We start from the raw sequence: 20577 nt of genomic DNA on the forward strand, positions 1-20577 counted from the left end.
GACATTATCATAACGATAATCGTTATATATATCATTTCGAGTTTCTTAACTTAGTAATCTCATTTCTTATGTATATCACACATTGTTAATATACTTAGTGAGATACTTACTCATCGTAATATCATGTCAACCATATATATATTTCTATATATACCACAACATGTAGTTTTTACAAATTTGTAACGTTCGTGAATCGCCGGTCAACTTGGGTGATCAATTGTCTATATGAAACTTATTTCATTTAATCAAGTCTTAACAAGTTTGATTGCTTAACACGTTGGAAAAATTTAGTCATGTAAATATCAATCTCAATTAATATATATAAACATGGAAAAGTTCGGGTCACTACCGTACCTACCCGTTAAATAAATTTCGTCCCGAAATTTTAAGCTGTTGAAGGTGTTGATGAATCTTCTGGAAATAGATGTGGGTATTTCTTCTTCATCTGATCTTCATGCTCCCAGGTGAACTCGGGTCCTCTACGAGCATTCCATCGAATCTTAACAATCGGTATCTTGTTTTGCTTAAGTCTCTTAACCTCACGATCCATTATTTCGATGGGTTCTTCAATGAATTGAAGTTTTTCATTGATTTGGATTTCGTCCAACGGAATAGTGAGATCTTTTTTAGCAAAATATTTCTTCAAATTCGAGACATGGAAAGTGTTATGTACAGCCGCGAGTAGTTGAGGTAGCTCTAGTTGGTAAACTACTGGTCCGACACGATCTATAATCTTGAATGGTCCAATGTACCTTGGATTTAGTTTCCCCTGTTTACCAAATCGAACAACGCCTTTCCAAGGTGAAACCTTAAGCATGACCATTTCTCCAATTTTAAACTCTATATCTTTTCTTACTCTCCGGACCCGTAATCTGTCTATCCCCCACTTCATTCCAACAAATCGGAGACCTGCACTTTCTACCATAAAGTGCCTCAAACGGCATCATCTCAATACTAGAATGATAACTGTTGTTGTAGGAAAAATCTGCTAACGGTAGGTGTCGATCCCAACTATTTTCGAAATCGATAACACATGCTCGTAGCATGTCTTCAAGCGTTTGTATCGTCCTTTCGCTCTGCCCATCAGTTTGTAGATGATAGGCAGTACTCATGTCTAGACGAGTCCCTAATGCTTGTTGCAACGTCTGCCAGAACCTTGAAACAAATCTACCATCCCTATCAGAGATAATAGAGACGGGTATTCCATGTCTGGAGACAACCTCCTTCAAATACAATCGCGCCAACTTCTCCATTTTGTCATCTTCTCTCATTGGTAGGAAGTGTGCTGACTTGGTGAGATGATCAACTATTACCCAAATAGTATCATAACCACTTGCATTCCTTGGCAATTTAGTAACAGAATCCATGGTAATGTTTTCCCATTTCCATTCTGGGATTTCAGATTGTTGTAGTAGACCTGATGGTTTCCGATGTTCAGCTTTGACCTTAGAACACGTCAAACATTCTCCTACATATTTAGCAATATCGGGTTTCATACCCGGCCACCAAAAGTGTTTCTTGAGATCTTTATACATCTTCCCCGCTCCGGGATGTATTGAATATCTAGTTTTATGTGCTTCCTTAAGTACCATTTCTCTCACATCTCCAAACCTTGGTACCCAAATTCTATCAGCCCTATATCAGGTTCCGTCTTCCCGAATATTAAGATGTTTCTCTGATCCTTTAGGTATCTCATTCTTCAACTTTCCTTCTTTTACAACCCCCTATTGCGCCTCCTTTATTTGAGTAGTAAGGTTAGTACGAATAATTATATTCATAGCTTTTACCCGTATAGGTTCTCTGTCCTTTCTACTCAAAGCGTCAGCTACCACATTCGCCTTCCCTGGGTGGTATCGAATCTTAAAATCATAACCATTCAACAGTTCAATCCACCTGCGTTGTCTCATATTCAATTGCTTCTGATTAAATATATGTTGGAGACTTTTGTGGTCGGTATATATAATACTTTTGACCCCATATAAATAATGCCTCAAAGTCTTTAATGCAAAAACCACAGCACCCAATTCCAAATCGTGAGTCGTATAATTTTGCTCGTGAATCTTCAATTGTCTAGACGCATAAGCAATCACCTTCGTTCATTGCATTAATACACAACTGAGACCTTGCTTTGATGCGTCACAATAAATCACAAAATCATCATTCCCTTCAGGCAATGACAATATAGGTGTCGTAGTTAGCTTTTTCTTCAATAACTGAAACGCCTTCTCTTGTTCATCCTTCCATTCAAATTTCTTCCCTTTATGCGTTAATACAGTCAAGGGTTTTGCTATTTTGGAGAAATCTTGGATGAATCTTCTGTAATAACCAGCCAATCCTAAAAATTGACGTATATGCATCGGAGTTTTTGGGGTTTCCCACTTTTCAACGGTTTCGATCTTTGCCGGGTCCACCTGGATACTTTCTTTATTCACTATGTGATCGAGGAATTGAACTTCTTCCAACCAAAATGCACACATTGAAAACTTAGCGTACAGTTTTTCTTTCCTCAATACTTCTAGCACTTTTCTCAAATGTTCTTCGTGCTCTTGATCATTCTTTGAGTAAATAAGTATGTCATCGATGAAAACAATGACAAACTTGTCAAGATATGGCCCACACACTCAGTTCATAAGGTCCATGAACACAGCTGGTGCGTTAGTCAATCCAAACGGCATAACCATAAACTCGTAATGACCATAACGCGTCCTAAAAACAGTTTTTGGAATATCATCCTCCTTTACTCGCATTTGATGATATCCAGAACGTAAATTGATTTTTGAATAAACCGACGAGCCTTGTAGTTGATCAAATAAGTCGTCAATTCTCAGCAGTGGATAACGGTTTTTGATGGTAAGTTTATTCAACTCTCTGTAGTCAATAGACAACCTAAATGTACCATCCTTCTTCTTGACAAACAAAACAGGAGCTCCCCATGGTGATGTGCTTGGTCGAATGAAACCACGTTCTAATAGTTCTTGCAGTTGGCTTTGCAGTTCTTTCATCTCGTTGGGTGCGAGTCTGTAAGGAGCACGAGCTATTGATGCAGCTCCTGGTACAAGATCTATTTGAAATTCAACATATCGATATGGAGGTAGTCCCGGTAATTCTTTCGGAAATACATCAAGAAATTCTTTTGCGACGGGAACATCATTGATGCTCTTTTCTTCAATTTGTACTTTCTCGATGTGTGCTAGAACAGCATAGCAACCTTTTCTTATTAGTTTTTGTGCCTTCAAATTACTAATAAGATGTAGCTTCGTGTTGCCCTTTTCTCCGTACACCATTAAGGGTTCTCCTTCTTCTCGTACAATGCGAATTGCATTTTTGTAACATACGATCTCTGCTTTCATCTCCTTCAGCTAGTCTATGCCAACTATTACATCAAAACTCCCTAACTCTACTGGTATCAAATCAATCTTAAATATTTCGCTACCCAGTTTAATTTCTCGATTCCGGCATATATAATATGCTGAAATTAATTTACGGTTTGCTAATTCGAGTAAAAATTTACAATCCAACGGCGTCAATGGACAACTTAATTTAGCACAAAAATCTCTACTCATATAGCTTCTATCCGCATCCGAATCAAATAAAACGTAAGCAGATTTATTGTCAATAAGAAACGTACCCGTAACAAGTTCCGGGTCTTCCTGTGCCTCTGCCGCATTAATATTGAAAACTCTTCCACAGCCTTGTCCATTCGTGTTCTCCTGGTTCGGTCAATTTCTAATAATGTGGCCCGATTTTCCACATTTATAACAAACTACATTGGCATAACTTGCTCCGACACTACTTGCTCCGCCATTACTCGTTCTGACGCCATTTGTTCATTTCGTTCTGTTAACCCCTGGTCAGTAGACCTCTCACTTTGCCACGCTATGACCATTTCTTTTACACTTGTTGCAAAATTTGGTGCAGAACCCCGAGTGATACTTTTCACACGTTTGGCATAGCTGCTTTTGATTGTTGTTGTTGTTGCGGTTGTTATTATTGTTGGGATGATTATTGTAGTTGTTGTTGTTGTTGTTGTTGTTGTGCCGTTTGTTGTAGTTGCGATTGATGTTGCGATTGTTGGGATAGTTGTTGTATTGGTGACTCTTATCACCGTTTTCCTCCCACTTTCTTTTGACTAGCTTCACTTTGGCCTCTTCGGTCGCCTGTTCTTTAATTCTTCCCTAAATCTGGTTCACTAGTTTATGAGCCATTCTACATGCCTTTTGTATGGAGGCAGGCTCGTGTGAACTTATATCTTCTTGGATTCTCTCCGGTAACCCTTTCACAAACGCATTGATCTTCTCTTCCTCATCTTCGAACGCTCTCGGACACAATAGGCACAATTCTGTGAATCGTCTTTCGTACGAAGTAATATCGAATCCCTGTGTTCGTAACCCTCTAAGTTCTGCTTTAGCTTATTGACCTCGGTTCTGGGACGGTACTTCTCGTTCATCAAGTGCTTGAATGCTGACCACGGTAGCGCGTAAGCAACATCTTGTCCCACTTGCTCTAGATAGGTATTCCACCAGGTTAACGCAATACCTGTGAAGGTATGTGTAGCGTACTTCACTTTGTCTCCTTCAGCACACTTACTTATGGCAAACACCGATTCAACTTTCTCGATCCACCGTTTCAATCCGATTGGTCTTTCGGTCCCATCAAATTCTGAAGGTTTGCAGGCAGTGAATTCCTTGTAGGAGCATCCTACACGATTTCTTGCGCCGTTAGCTGTATTGCTAGATTCAAAGTTATTGTTGGTATGTAGCGCGGCCTGTACTGTAGCTATGTTTGAAGCAAGAAAGGCACGAAATTCCTCTTCGCTCATATTCAAGGTGTTTCAAGTAGTCGGTGCCATTTCCTTCAAAATAGTCAAATGAAACAAGTTAATCATACAGAATATTAAGAGTAGTCAATAGTATCTCGTAGCATAATATGAACTCATTTATAAAAGCTTTTTCTTCATATTAGTGTTTTATAAGTTTAAATTCGGGTACTACCTACCCGTTAAGTTCATACTTAGTAGCTAAAATACAATTCAACTACTACAATTCCATATGAAAAACTGATTATAATAATATATCACATACAAATATTCTGCAAACTTACAACTTCGCTATATTACATATAACATGAAATATAGTACACTATGATACAGGACAGTTTTGAAGATAAATCTAGTTAATACGCAAGTTGTTCAGCAAAGGAAATAAAGACACGTAATTCATAAGTCTAGAAACAAGTCATGCATTCTGGTTTTACTAAGACGACTTCCCATCCTTGGTCTTGTGGAAAATAACCGTTATAACCATTGGCTAGGCAGCATGTTGTAATGTCGTCAAAAGGACGAGGGTTTTGTAATGTTCAACAGCCCCGTAATAATCTAAAAACCTTGTTTCTCACCCCAACTACTGAATCCGTCACTTGTGGGAAAGTTTTATTTAAAAGCTGCAATCCGATGTTCTTTTTCTCACTTTGGTAAGAAGCGAACATCACTAACCCGTAAGCATAACATGCTTCTTTATGTTGCATGTTAGAAGCTCTTTCTAATTCACAAAATCCTATGTTGGGATATGTTGAGTCAAAATAGGTTCTTAACCCGTAGCGTAAAATTGCATTTGGGTTCCCCGCATTTAACGCTTTAAAGAAAACACGGCGTAACTTAAATGTAGTGACCCGAACTTTTCCATGTTTATATATATTAATTGAGATTGATATTTACATGACTAAATGTTTCCAATGTGTTAAGTAATCAAACTTGTTAAGACTTGATTAAATGAAATAAGTTTCATATAGACAATTGATCACCCAAGTTGACCGGCGATTCACGAACGTTACAAAATTGTGAAAACTACATGTTGTGGTATATATAGACATATATATATGGTTGACATGAAATTATGATGAGTAAGTATCTCACTAAGTATATTAACAATGTGTGATATACATAAGAAATGAGATTACTAAGTTAAGAAACTCGAAATGATATATATAACGATTATCGTTATGATAACGTCTACTAAATACATATGTATCATATTAAGATATTGATACACTATATTTAACATGATAAAATGATATTTAAATATATCATTAAGTGTGTTAACAATGAAATACATATGTAAAAACAAGACTACTAACTCAAGAATTACGAAACGAGACTTATATGTAACGATTATCGTTGTAACGATATTTTAATGTATGTATCATATTAAGAGATATTTATACATCATAATATCATGATAATATAATAATTTAACATCTCATTTGATATAATAAACATTGGGTTAACAACATTAATTGAGATCGTTAACTTAAAGGTTTCAAAACAACACTTACATGTAACGACTAACGAAGACTTAACGAATCTATTAGAATGTATATACATGTTTTGTTTTGATATTTATTCTTACACTTTTGAAAGACTTCAAGACACATATCAAAGTACTTCTACTTAACAAAAATGCTTACAATTACATCCTCGTTCAATTTCATCAACAATTCTACTCGTATGCACCTGTATTCGTACTCGTACAATACACAGCTTTTAGATGTATGTACTATTGGTATATACACTCCAATGATCAGCTCTTAGCAGACCATGTGAGTCACCTAACACATGTGGGAACCATCATTTGGTAACTAGCATGAAATATCTCATAAAATTACAAAAATATTAGTAATCATTCATGACTTATTTACATGAAAACAAAATTACATATCCTTTATATCTAATCCATATACCAATGACCAAAAACACCTACAAACACTTTCATTCTTCAATTTTCTTCCTCTAATTAATCTCTCTCAAGTTCCATCTTCAAGTTCTAAGTGTTCTTCATAAATTCCATAAGTATAGTTTCATAAAAATCAAGAATACTTCCAAGTTTGCAAGTCTACATCCAAGCTTTCTAATCCATTCCAAGTAATCATCTAAGATCAAGGAACCTTTGTTATTTACAGTAGGTTATCTTTCTAATTCAAGGTAATATTCATATTCAAACTTTTATTCAATTTCTACAACTATAACAATCTTATTTCGAGTGAAAATCTTACTTCAACTGTTTTCGTGTCATGATTCTGCTTCAAGAACTTTCAAGCCATCCAAGGATCCTTTGAAGCTAGATCCATTTTTCTTATTTCTAGTAGTTTCATCCAGAAAACTTGAGGTAGTAATGATGTTCATAACATCATTCTATTCATACATATAAAGCTATCTTATTCGAAGGTTTAAACTTGTAATCACTAGAACATAGTTTAGTTAATTCTAAACTTATTCGCAAATAAAAGTTAATCCTTCTAACTTGACTTTTAAAATCAACTAAACACATGTTCTATATCTATATGATTTTCTAACTTAATGATTTAAAACCTGGAAACACGATGAACACCATAAAATCGGATATACGCCGTCGTAGTGAAACTGGGGGCTGTTTTGGTTTAGATAATTAAAAACTATGATAAACTTTGATTTAAAAGTTGTTCTTCTAGGAAAATGATTTTTCATATGAACATGAAACTATATCCAAAAATCTTGGTTAAACTCAAAGTGAAAGTATGTTTTTCAAAATGGTCATCAAGATGTCGTTCTTTCGACGGAAATGACTACCTCTTTAGTAATTGACATGTAACTTAAATTTCCGACTATAAACCTATACTTTTTCTGTTTGGATTCTTAAATTAGAGTTCAATATGAAACCATAGCAATTTGATTCACTCAAAACGGATTTAAAATGAAGAAGTTATGGGTAAAACAAGATTGGATATTTTTGATCTTTTTAGCTAAGGGAAATGTTTAACAAATCTATACAAATCATATCCTAGCTAACTTATATTGTATTATACATGTATTCTAATATATTATGTAATCTTGGGATACCATAGACACGTATGCAAATGTTTTGACATATCATATCGACCCATGTATATATATTATTTGGAACAACCATAGACACTCTATATGCAGTAATGTTGGAGTTAGCTATACAGGGTTGAGGTTGATTCCAAAAATATATATACTTTGAGTTGTGATCTAGCCTGAGATGTGTATACACTGGGTCGTGGATTGATTAAAGATAATATATATCGATTTATTTCTGTACATCTAACTGTGGACAACTAGTTGTAGGTTACTAACGAGGATAGCTGACTTAATACACTCAAATCTTTAAAACATAATAAAAATGGTTGTAATTATATTTTGATCATACTTTGATATATATGTACATATTTGTATAGGTTCGTAAATCGATCCGTGGCCAAGTCTGAAATGTCCCGTTCTTATTGATTAAAAACGTTCCATATTAATTGATTTCGTTGCGAGGTTTTGACCTCTATATGAGACGTTTTTCAAAGACTGCATTCATTTTTAAAACAAACCATAACCTTTATTTCATAAATAAAGGTTTAAAAGCTTTACGTAGATTATCAAATAATGATAATCTAAAATATCCTGTTTTACACACGACCATTACATAATGGTTTACAATACAAATATGTTACATCGAAATCAGTTTCTTGAATGCAGTTTTTACACAATATCATACAAACATGGACTCCAAATATTGTCCTTATTTTAGTATGCAATAGTGGAAGCTCTTAGTATTCACCTGAGAATAAACATGCTTTAAACGTCAACAAAAATGTTGGTGAGTTATAGGTTTAACCTATATATATCAAATCGTAACAATAGACCACAAGATTTCATATTTCAATACACATCCCATACATAGAGATAAAAATCATTCATATGGTGAACACCTGGTAACCAACATTAACAAGATGCATATATATAAGAATATCCCCATCATTCCGGGACACCCTTCAGATATGATATAAATTTTGAAGTACTAAAGCATCCGGTACTTTGGATGGGGTTTCTTAGGCGCAATAGATCTATCTTTAGGATTCGCGTCAATTAGGGTGTCTGTTCCCTAATTCTTAGATTACCAGACTTAATAAAAAGGGGCATATTCGATTTCGATAATTCAACCATAGAATGTAGTTTCACGTACTTGTGTCTATTTTGTAAATCATTTATAAAACCTGCATGTATTCTCATCCCAAAAATATTAGATTTTAAAAGTGGGACTATAACTCACTTTCACAGATTTTTACTTCGTCGAGAAGTAAGACTTGGCCACTGGTTGATTCACGAACCTATAACAATATATACATATATATCAAAGTATGTTTAAAATATATTTACAACACTTTTAATATATTTTGATGTTTTAAGTTTATTAAGTCAGCTGCCCTCGTTAGTAACCTACAACTAGTTGTCCACAGTTAGATGTATAGAAATAAATTGATAAATATTATCTTGAATCAATCCACGACCCAGTGTATACGTATCTCAGTATTGATCACAACTCAAACTATATATATTTTGGAATCAACCTCAACGCTGTATAGCTAACTCCAACATTCACATATAGAGTGTCTATGGTTGTTCCGAAATATATATAGATGTATCGACATGATAGGTCGAAACATTGTATACGTGTCTATGGTATCTCAAGATTACATAATATACAATACAAGTTGATTAAGTTATGGTTGGAATAGATTTGTTACCAATTTTCACGTAGCTAAAATGAGAAAAATTATCCAATCTTGTTTTACCCATAACTTCTTCATTTTAAATCCGTTTTGAGTGAATCAAATTGCTATGATTTCATATTGAACTCTATTTTATGAATCTAAACAGAAAAGTATAGGTTTATAGTCGGAAAAATAAGTTACAAGTTGTTTTTGTAAAGGTAGTCATTTCAGTCGAAAGAAAGACGTCTAGATGACCATTTTAGAAAACATACTTCCACTTTGAGTTTAACCATAATTTTTGGATATAGTTTCATGTTCATAATAAAAATCATTTTCTCAGAATAACAACTTTTAAATCAAAGTTTATCATAGTTTTTAATTAACTAACCCAAAACAGCCCGCGGTGTTACTACGACGGCGTAAATCCGGTTTTACGGTGTTTTTCGTGTTTCCAGGTTTTAAATCATTAAGTTAGCATATCATATAGATATAGAACATGTGTGTAGTTAATTTTAAAAGTCAAGTTAGAAGGATTAACATTTGTTTGCGAACAAGTTTAGAATTAACTAAACTATGTTCTAGTGATTACGAGTTTAAACCTTCGAATAAGATAGTTTTATATATATGAATCGAATGATGTTATGAACATCATTACTACCTCAAGTTTAGTAGGTAAACCTACTGGAAGTGACAAGAAATGATCTAGCTTCAAAGGATCTTGGATGGCTTGAAAGTTCTTGAAGTAGGATCATGACACAAAAACAAGTTCAAGTAAGATTTTTACTCGAATTAAGATAGTTTATAGTTATAGAAATTGAATCAAAGTTTGAATATGAATATTACCTTGAATAAGAATGATAACCTACTGTATATAACAAAGGTTTCTTGATCTTAGATGATTACTTGGAATGGATTAGAAAGCTTGGAAGTAAATTAGTAAACTTGAAGGGATTTTTGAAGTGTTCTTGAAGTGTTCTTCCTATGATGATTATAGCTTGATTCTTGAAGTGATTTTTGATGAAGATGATGATTAACTACTGGAAAAATACGTTCATAATAGTGTGTGTGTGTTGAGAGAGAATTAGAAAGAGAATTGGAAGTGAAATGGAGTGAATGATGAGTGGTAATTGGTGAGTGGTGAGTGGGGTTAAAAGGAGTTCTAGTTAGTTGACTAGCTCATGGTAGAAGTTAAAATTGATTAGTCATACATGACATAATCAAGAGTGGAATTCCATGCTAGTTCCTATTGGTATATACTCATAGTAAGTACGTTTTGAAGCTGTGTATAATACGGGTAAGAATACGACTAGAATTCTTGATGAAAGAAAAGAATGGAAAAGTAACTGTAACCATTTTCGTTAAGTATGAGTGTTTTGATATATGTCTTGAAGTCTTCCAAAAGTATTTTAATACATCTAAATACACTACATGTATATACATTTTAACTGAGTCGTTAAGTCATAGTTAGTCGTTACATGTAAGTGTTGTTTTGAAACCTTTAAGTTAACGATCTCAATTAATGTTGTTAACCCATTGTTTATTATATCTAATGAGATGTTAAATTATTATATTATCATGATATTATGATATATTAATATATCTTAATATGATATATATACATTTAAATGTCGTTACAACGATAATCGTTACATATATGTCTCGTTTTGAAATCCTTAAGTTAGTAGTCTTGTCTACATGTATATAACTCATTGTTATTATACTTATGGAGATACTTACTTATCATAATCTCATGTTAACCATATGTATATCCATATATATATCGTCATGTCATTTTTACAAGTTTTAACGTTCGTGAATCGCCGGTCAACTTGGGTGGTCAATTGTCTATATGAAACATATTTCAATTAATCAAGTCTTAACAAGTTTGATTGCTTAACATGTTGGAAACATTTAATCATGTAAATATCAATCTCAATTAATATATATAAACTTGGAAAAGTTCGGGTCACTACAAAGTCTTATTTCTGAGGAAGGAAATATCTGTGAAAGTGAGTTATAGTCCCACTTTTAAAATCTAATGTTTTTGGGATGAGAATACATGCAGGTTTTATAAATGATTTACAAAATAGACACAAGTACGTGAAACTACATTCTATGGTTGAATTATCGAAATCGAATATGCCCCTTTTTATTAAGTCTGGTAATCTAAGAATTACTGAACAGACACCCTAATTGACGCGAATCCTAAAGATAGATCTATTGGGCCTAACAAACCCCATCCAAAGTACCGGATGCTTTAGTACTTCAAAATTTATATCATATCCGAAGGGTGTCCCGGAATGATGAGGATATTCTTATATATGCATCTTGTTAATGTCGGTTACCAGGTGTTCACCATATGAATGATTTTTATCTCTATGTATGGGATGTGTATTGAAATATGAAATCTTGTGGTCTATTGTTACGATTTGAAGAAGAGGAACTGGAAGAAGAAGAGGTTCCGGAGGGGGGAATAGTAGGAACCACAGAAAACCGGTCAAATAAAAGAAAATCCTCAATCAATGGACCAAAGTTAATAATGGTCAATGGTGTTTCCGCTAAGGAAGCAAAATATTGGGAAAATTACCAATTTTCCGATGAATCGGATCCTGATGAGGATTTCGATGATGTTATAGAAATTACCCCGACCCAATTTAATGAGGCAAAAGAAAATAATAAGGGAAAAGGCATCAAAATAGAGAAATCTGATTTCGACCCCGATGAACTTTATATGTACCGTCAACACCCATATTTTCAATATCGTGACAATAACCCGGGAACCTCTAAACCACTAGGTTTTCTAAACCAATGTGGAAAACGACGACTTGTATTAGAGGAACATCATATATCCCTAGAAGATTAGGAAAAAGAACCAAGTCCGAAGAAGAAGAAACCAGTGATTCAGATTAGAGGGGGGTGAGCATGTTGTGTAATAAATGTATTGTAGTGTGCTTGTACTTTTATGTTCTATATAAAAATTGCTTGTATTGTTTGTTATTACGAATCTAATCCTTGCCTATTTTACAGTATAAAAACAAAATGGACGTTAAGGGTAGACAACCGAATATTTTAGAAGACCTACCAGAGGATATGATTGAGGAAATCTTGTCTAGAGTCGGTCAGAATTCATCAGCACATTTAGTTATGGCGAAATTAACTTGTCAAACATTTGAAAGACTTTCCAGAAATGCCTTAGTTTATAAAAGGCTTTCCTTTGATAGGTGGGGTATATCACATTGGGGAGACTTTAAGTTACGCCGTGTTTTCTTTAAAGCGTTAAATGCGGGGAACCCAAATGCAATTTTACGCTACGGATTAAGACCCTATTTTGACTCAACATATCCCAACATAGGATTTCGTGAATTAGAAAGAGCTTCTAACATGCAACATAAAGAAGCATGTTATGCTTACGGGTTAGTGATGTTCGCTTCTTACCAAAGTGAGAAAAAGAACATCGGATTGCAGCTTTTAAATAAAACTTTCCCATAAGTGACGGAATCAGTAGTTGGGGTGAGAAACAAGGTTTTTAGATTATTACGGGGCTGTTGGACATTACGAAACCCTCATCCTTTTGACGACATTGCAACATACTGCCTAGCCAATGGTCATAACGGTTATTTTCCACAAGACCAAGGATGGGAAGTCGTCTTAGTAAAACCAGAATGCATGACTTGTTTCTGGACTTATGAATTACGTGTCTTTATTTCCTTTGCTGAACAACTTGCGTATTAACTAGATTTATCTTCAAAACTGTCCTGTATCATAGTGTACTATATTTCATGTTATATGTAATATAGCGAAGTTGTAAGTTTGAAGAATATTTGTATGTGATATATTATTATAATCAGTTTTTCATATGGAATTGTAGTAGTTGAATTGTACTTTAGCTACTAAGTATGAACTTAACGGGTAGGTAGTACCCTAATTTAAACTTATAAAATGCTAATATGAAGAAAAAGCTTTTATAAATGAGTTCATATTATGCTACGAGATACTATTGACTACTCTTAATATTCTGTATGATTAACTTGTTTCATTTGACTATTTTGAAGGAAATGGCACCGACTACTCGACACACCTTGAATATGAGCGAAGAGGAATTTCGTGCCTTTCTTGCTTCAAATATAGCCATAGTACAGGTCGCGCTACATACCAACAATAACTCTGAATCTAGCAATACATCTAACGGCACAAGAAATCGTGTAGGATGCTCTTACAAGGAATTCACTGCCTGCAAACCTTCAGAATTTGATGGGACCGAAGGACCAATCCGATTGAAACGGTGGACTGAGAAAGTTGAATCGGTGTTTTCCATAAGTAAGTGTGCTGAAGGAGACAAAGTGAAGTACGCTACGCATACCTTCACAGGTATTGCGTTAACATGGTGGAATACCTATCTAGAGCAAGTGGGACAAGATGCTACTTACGCGCTACCGTGGTTAGCATTCAAGCACTTGATGAACGAGAAGTATCGTCCCATAACCAAGGTCAATAAGCTCAAGTCAGAACTTAGAGGGTTACGAACACAGGGATTCGATATTACTTCGTATGAAAGACGATTCACAGAATTGTGCCTATTGTGTCCGAGAGCGTTCGAAGATAAGGAAGAGAAGATCGGCCCGTTTATGAAAGGGTTACCGGAGAGAATCCAAGAAGATATAAGTTCACACGAGCCTGCCTCTATACAAAAGGCATGTAGAATGGCTCACAAACTAGTGAACCAGATTGAGGGAAGAATAAAAGAACAGGCGGTCGAAGAGGCCAACGTGAAGCTAGTCAAAAGAAAGTGGGAGGAAAACGGTGATAAGAGTCACCAAAACAACAACAACTATCCCAACAATCGCAACATCAATCGCAACTACAACAAACGGCACAACAACAACAACAACTACAACAATCATCCCAACAACAATAACAACTGCAACAACAACAACAACAACAACAATCAGAAGTAGCTATGCCAAAGGTGTGAAAAGTATCACTCGGGGTTCTGCACCAAATTTTGCAACAAGTGTAAAATAAATGGTCATAGCGCGGCGAAGGGTGAGGTTTACGGACCAGGGGTTAACAGAATGTGTAAAAACCCGTCCTTATCCGTCTGGACGAAATCTTCGACATTTGATCCCATTGCGATGATCGACTCCAAGTAATGTCATTAACATGAGCAAATGCACAGCGGAAGACTTAATTTGTACCTGAGAATAACATGCTTTAAAAAGTCAACATAATGTTGGTGAGATATATAGGTTTGATGCTAGCAGCGTTATAACTATGGACCACAAGATTTCATATATAAAAATATAATACACTCGCAAGTGTATAAAAAAGCATTCCAAGCAGTGGGCACCCGGTAACTAGCCTTAACAAGAGTGTGTACCCCTGAGTTATAATAATATGTACACCGAATCAAGTGCGTTCCGTTAACCTCGAAGTACTAAACACCCGTTATTCTAGTTTAGTAGTGACTAGAACAACATCTGGGTGGGGGTGTAAAACCCGATAGATCTATCTTTAGGATTCGCGCCTACCAGTTCATAAACCAATAGTTAAAGTTACCAAGCTAGGGGATTTTTGATTCAAACCCATGTAGAACGTAATTTTAGTCACTTGTGTCCATAACGTAAATCATTTAAAAAAATAGCGCATGTATTCTCAGCCCAAAAATATTTAGAGTTTAAAAGGGACTATATACTCACCAACTGTATTTTGTAGTAAAAATACATATAACATCATGGAACACGTATAAGGTTGGCCTCGGATTCACGAACCTATATCAGTATTATATATCAGATAATGTTAACTCATATAATAATTATCAGATAAGTTTAAATATTATAATTCGTGATATACTTGTTATATGATATATATAAGTTATATGTATTAAATATATTTATTAATTTTAATAGAAATCTCTTGTTAAACTATCTTAAATAATTAATCTATTTATAATTAATATATATTTTGTAAATATATATATCTTATCAGTTAGAATATAATAATACATAATGTTTGTATAATTATAGTATTATTTACAACTTAATTCTTGTTATATAAATATATCTAATACCATTTTATTCAGAATATAAAAGTATGTAATATTAATATTGTTATGGCAATTGTAATAAGTATATTTTTATATAAGCAATCTTTCCTTGTTATAATAATAATAATAATAATATTAATATTAATAATAATAATAATAATAATAATAATAATAATAATAATAATAATAATATCAATAATAATAATAATAAAAAAATTAGTGTCTACCTTTGAAAAGCCATTTAAAAAGAAAAGTGCCCTAAGCCGGGATTGAACCCGCGACCCCTCGGAAACCCACAACACCCTAGACCATTCCTCCATTCCATTATTTTCTGTTTTTATATCCGAATTAAGCTACTTATTCTAATAAACTACATGTCCTTCTCCTTCGTGAGTTAAAGCACTCAGGCACCCAATTTCATCATAACAACAATTTATACAATCGGTAATAGAATTTAGTGACAAACGTAACCACTCATAATTGTGAATCGAGTTTGACAGACACCAAAAATAAAATAAAAAAAATAAAACGCTGTATGAAGGAAAAAAAAATGTTTAAGAACTCAATATCCAATTCAATATTATAGAATGTTTTAGGCTAAGGTTACAACACGAAAAAGATTTGTAATCGTTATTGAAAACTTCCTGTATAATCACTTTAACTTACAACGTTAACAGAAAGTCGAATTTTAGGGAAAACCATATATTTAACTTTTTGAAAAATCATCTTTAACTCTTAAATTAGAAATCGTTACAATGAATTGGAGTTTGAACTTTTCCAAATAGTTTAAACGAATGATTTAGGACAGACCTGCATTAATAGTTTTTGAAATTGATTGAAAATCGAATTCGTTTGGAAAAATCGATCAAGAACAGAGAACAGTCTGGTTCTTCTCTTTTTTTTTTAACTCGATAATCCAGGAGCTGTTTAAGGTAATTATATTCGATGGTTTATAAAATAAATTCGACTGATTTATTACACTGAAATGGATAGAGTTTTATAGCAATTATGGATCGACAACTATTAAATCAGATACAGATATTAGAAATTAAAAAATTAAAAGGAGATCGTGATTGTTTGGCAATTACTGTGTTTAAATTCGTTTTTATAGTAAGGATAAGAACACAAGACAGAATTTTTCAAAACCTGATGTTGATATGTAAAGGATTCGATATCCTTTTTTTTTTTAAACAGATTTAAATAATTTATATAATATAATAAATATGTTAATAATAATAAGAATATTAATAGTAATAATAGTTAATAATAATAATAAGAATGATAATAATAATTATATTACTAAAATAATGATAAAAATGGTAGTAGTCATAATTTTTAAATAACATGATACTTAATAATAAAATTTATAATAATAATAGAAATAATAATAATATTAATGATAATAAAATAATAATAATTTTATTAATGATACAGATAATAATACTAGTAATAATATTTCTATAATAACTTATATAATAAATTCATATCTATAATTTATAAATTTAAAATAACATTAATAACGTTTGTATTGATATTAATATCAAAAGTGGTTATTATTACAACATCTATATTTAATTTAATATAATAGTATTACATATTATTAGTTATGTAATATGACTATATAATAACTTATTTTGAGTATTAAATTTTTAGTTAAACTAGCAAGTATTACAATATACCTTTAATTATAATTATATATAGTTATCATATATGTTATACACAATTGTTCGTGAATCGTCGAGCATGGTCAAAAGGTAATTGGATACATGAACATAGTTTCAACTTTTCAAGACTCAAAACTACAGATTTTGCTTATCGTGTCGGAAACATATAGAGTTTAAGGTTTAAATTTGATCGGAAATTTCCGGGTCATTACAGTGCCCACCCGTTAAGGAAATTTCGTCCTCGAAATTTGGTAGAGGTCGTCATAAATAACAATAGAAATGTTTTCACGACGAATATGAGGTAATTATGGAGTTTTATCATTATTGAGATATAGATAAAACGATTCGATCGTGTGAAACGTACGAGTGAAGCTATCACAAATGGGTGAAATAAGTAAGTAAATATATTCGTTTCAACCGATGACGTAGTTATGTTTGATTTCCGGAATTCACGGGATTTAAAGAAAATCTTACGTAATAAGATTTGGTTCTTCGGCGATCAGGATCTTCTTTGATTTAATGCGGCAATCTGTTTCAATTTCTTTGTCAGATTTTTCACTATAAATTCTCCTTTTCGTTTCCTTATTTTCCATAACTCACACCTTCTATTCTTTCTCCCCTAAATTTTAAGACCTTCGTCAAAATGCTCCATCCAATTCTGATTCTTGATATACTTCAAATTTTCACATCCGTCATTTTTCTCTTTCATCTGCCACCAGAAGAATCTATTTACTTCTACTATACTCTTGTGTTTATAGTGTTTCTAATTCTCCCGTGTCTCTTATATTGCTATCTGCATCGATATACACGGTTTGAAATTTCTGGATTATTATCGAGTTTTATATTCTTCATTATTTTTCTGAGCTTCATGCTTTTGCTTTCCCTTCCCGACTTCGAATCAAGTGAGCAATGGTCCGAAATTTGTAGGTATGAAATTCGAAATGAACATAGCTAATGCTCTCAGAAAGAAATGGTAATGGCACGATTTTGATTTGTCAAATTACCAGAATATCCGAAAAGATAGAACTATCAAGATGATATGTTCTTTATATGTTTGAAGATTGGGTAGAATGTAAGGGTCGTGTAACATGGTATATGATGATGGTACTGTAAATCATCACATCCCATTAGAAACTTAACATGACTTACTGTAATATAATGAAGTTGATCAAGTTTCATTATATTATACTAATTCATGCATCAGTTCCCAACACTGCTTTAGAACATTCCTATTTTAAACTCGAAGGTTTTCAGAATTTAGAAACCAATATTATGTTGTAACGCGAATGTTACGGAGAGATAAATGATCCCAGATAAGAATAGTTGTGAAAATATCTCCAGAAATATGAGGAATATGTTTAACGGAAGATATGAAGATATCTTATAATATCTAAGATTTGATGGTGATGAAGAATGTCATCTGGAAAAATTTAGAATAAGGAGTAGAGTTTTCACTAACGGTTTCAGCAGGCACTGAATCATGGATCCTTTGAGGTCAAATTTATTCTTTGTGATTTGTCTATGGCTTCCTTCATAGTTTCGCATAATCCGCCTTTCGGTACTAAATTTTCTATCGAGCGTTCCTAACCCTCTTTTCTTTATCATCTACTTTTGGCCATTAAGACCACCTACAACATGCTGCTTCGTCAGCATTCTCAAAGTTAATGGATCTGGGTCATCGGTTATCAAACTGAGGTAGTTTCAGGAGAATTGTGTTTTTAGATGGTTAAACGCTGATGATGGAATATAAAAGATTCTCCGGTAACGACAGCGAAAGAATAACGTGTATATATATCGAAACTAACCTTTCTGAGAAGTCGAGGTTAACTTGCTGGAACTGTGACAAAATTGGCTAATTCGAAAAGGATTTGCAAAGTTATTTTGGATAATAATAACACTAAAGAAATTAACACTGTTGCGTGTTAAACGTTGACTCAGTCTCCGAGAGTCTTACAGGAGCATAAGTCTTTGCTTCTGTAGATGAAACGCGGTTGGTTCATCCTCTCGATTGAGGGGTTTTCAAGAATCATGAAATATTTGAACACGCATTGTAATTGTCGGGATACAAATGAGGTTTAAGATGAAATCAAGTGGCAAGCTTGAAGAATTATTTAGTTTCATATGTTATAATCAATATTTTAATTTAATTCATTTTAATTGTCCAAAGTCAGCAGTCTAATAGTCCGATGGTTCAATGATTCATATATAATTTAATATATAATATTCGAATTAAATAATACGTATCGTGACCCGTGTACCGGTCTCGGTGTCGATCACAACTCAAAGTATATATATATTTTGGAATCAACTCCGACCCTGTATAGCCAACTCCCATCTTCACATATAGAGTGTCTACGGTTGTTCCGAAATATATATATAGATGGGTCGATATGATAAGTCGAAACCTTGCATACGTGTCCCGTTATTTAAAGTGCGTAAAAATAAATAACAAAAATTAAATGACGATAAATAAAATTGTGAGAATGTAAATTGCGATAAATTAAATGTTAATCAGTTAGCTGGGAACAGTTAGCCGGAACAGTTAGCGTGAAATCCTATCACAATTCCAATTAATTAATTCGTTTGTTTCTAACACTTTTTATTTTTGTCCAATATTTTCTTCGTTATGCCACTGGTTGGATTCCGATAGGTCAAAATCCGAATATGAAATTTGAATGAAAATGGTTATTCCGGGGTGAGCGGATATGAATATCGGTGGTTGTAAGTAGGATAATAAATGACCGTTGAATCAGATTCGAAGAATGTACAGTGTAACTTGTTAATGTGAATTTTAAATATTCCTTGGGTACTACCCACCCGTTAAAATATTTTCATCATTAACAGTTTGTACGAAAGAATTTTTAATTACAATCTTTATGAAAATATACTTGCATATATATTTTCTTCAGATGTAACTATGGATTTAATGAGTCAATAAGATTTTATACTCATTTGATTTATTGTTAATACTAGATTACATAACCTCCAAAGCATTAGAGATTACTTAGTCGCCATATTGAACGAAGGTAATGAGGTAAAATGGTACGTAAATCGAAGATAATCAATGTAGAACGATGTGTAGAACGAAGTTCATACTCGAAGTACAGATGGTGATATTGAGGCATGAAATGTTGATATTCGAGGTATAGGTTGTGATGTTGAGAGTTACGGCGCGGTTATGGTTTAGGGATAATAAGGGTACTGTCAACGTCGATAATGGTGGTACTGATTATGCTGCTGGTGCTGCTGCTGGTATTTGTAACCTTCACACCAGGTTCTCCAAAGTCGTCACACGAGCGCGTAGTTCGTTAACTTCTTCTAGTACTACGGAATGAT

The sequence above is a fragment of the Rutidosis leptorrhynchoides genome, chromosome 3, assembly GCF_046630445.1.
Source record: "Rutidosis leptorrhynchoides isolate AG116_Rl617_1_P2 chromosome 3, CSIRO_AGI_Rlap_v1, whole genome shotgun sequence".
Lineage (NCBI taxonomy): Eukaryota > Viridiplantae > Streptophyta > Magnoliopsida > Asterales > Asteraceae > Rutidosis > Rutidosis leptorrhynchoides.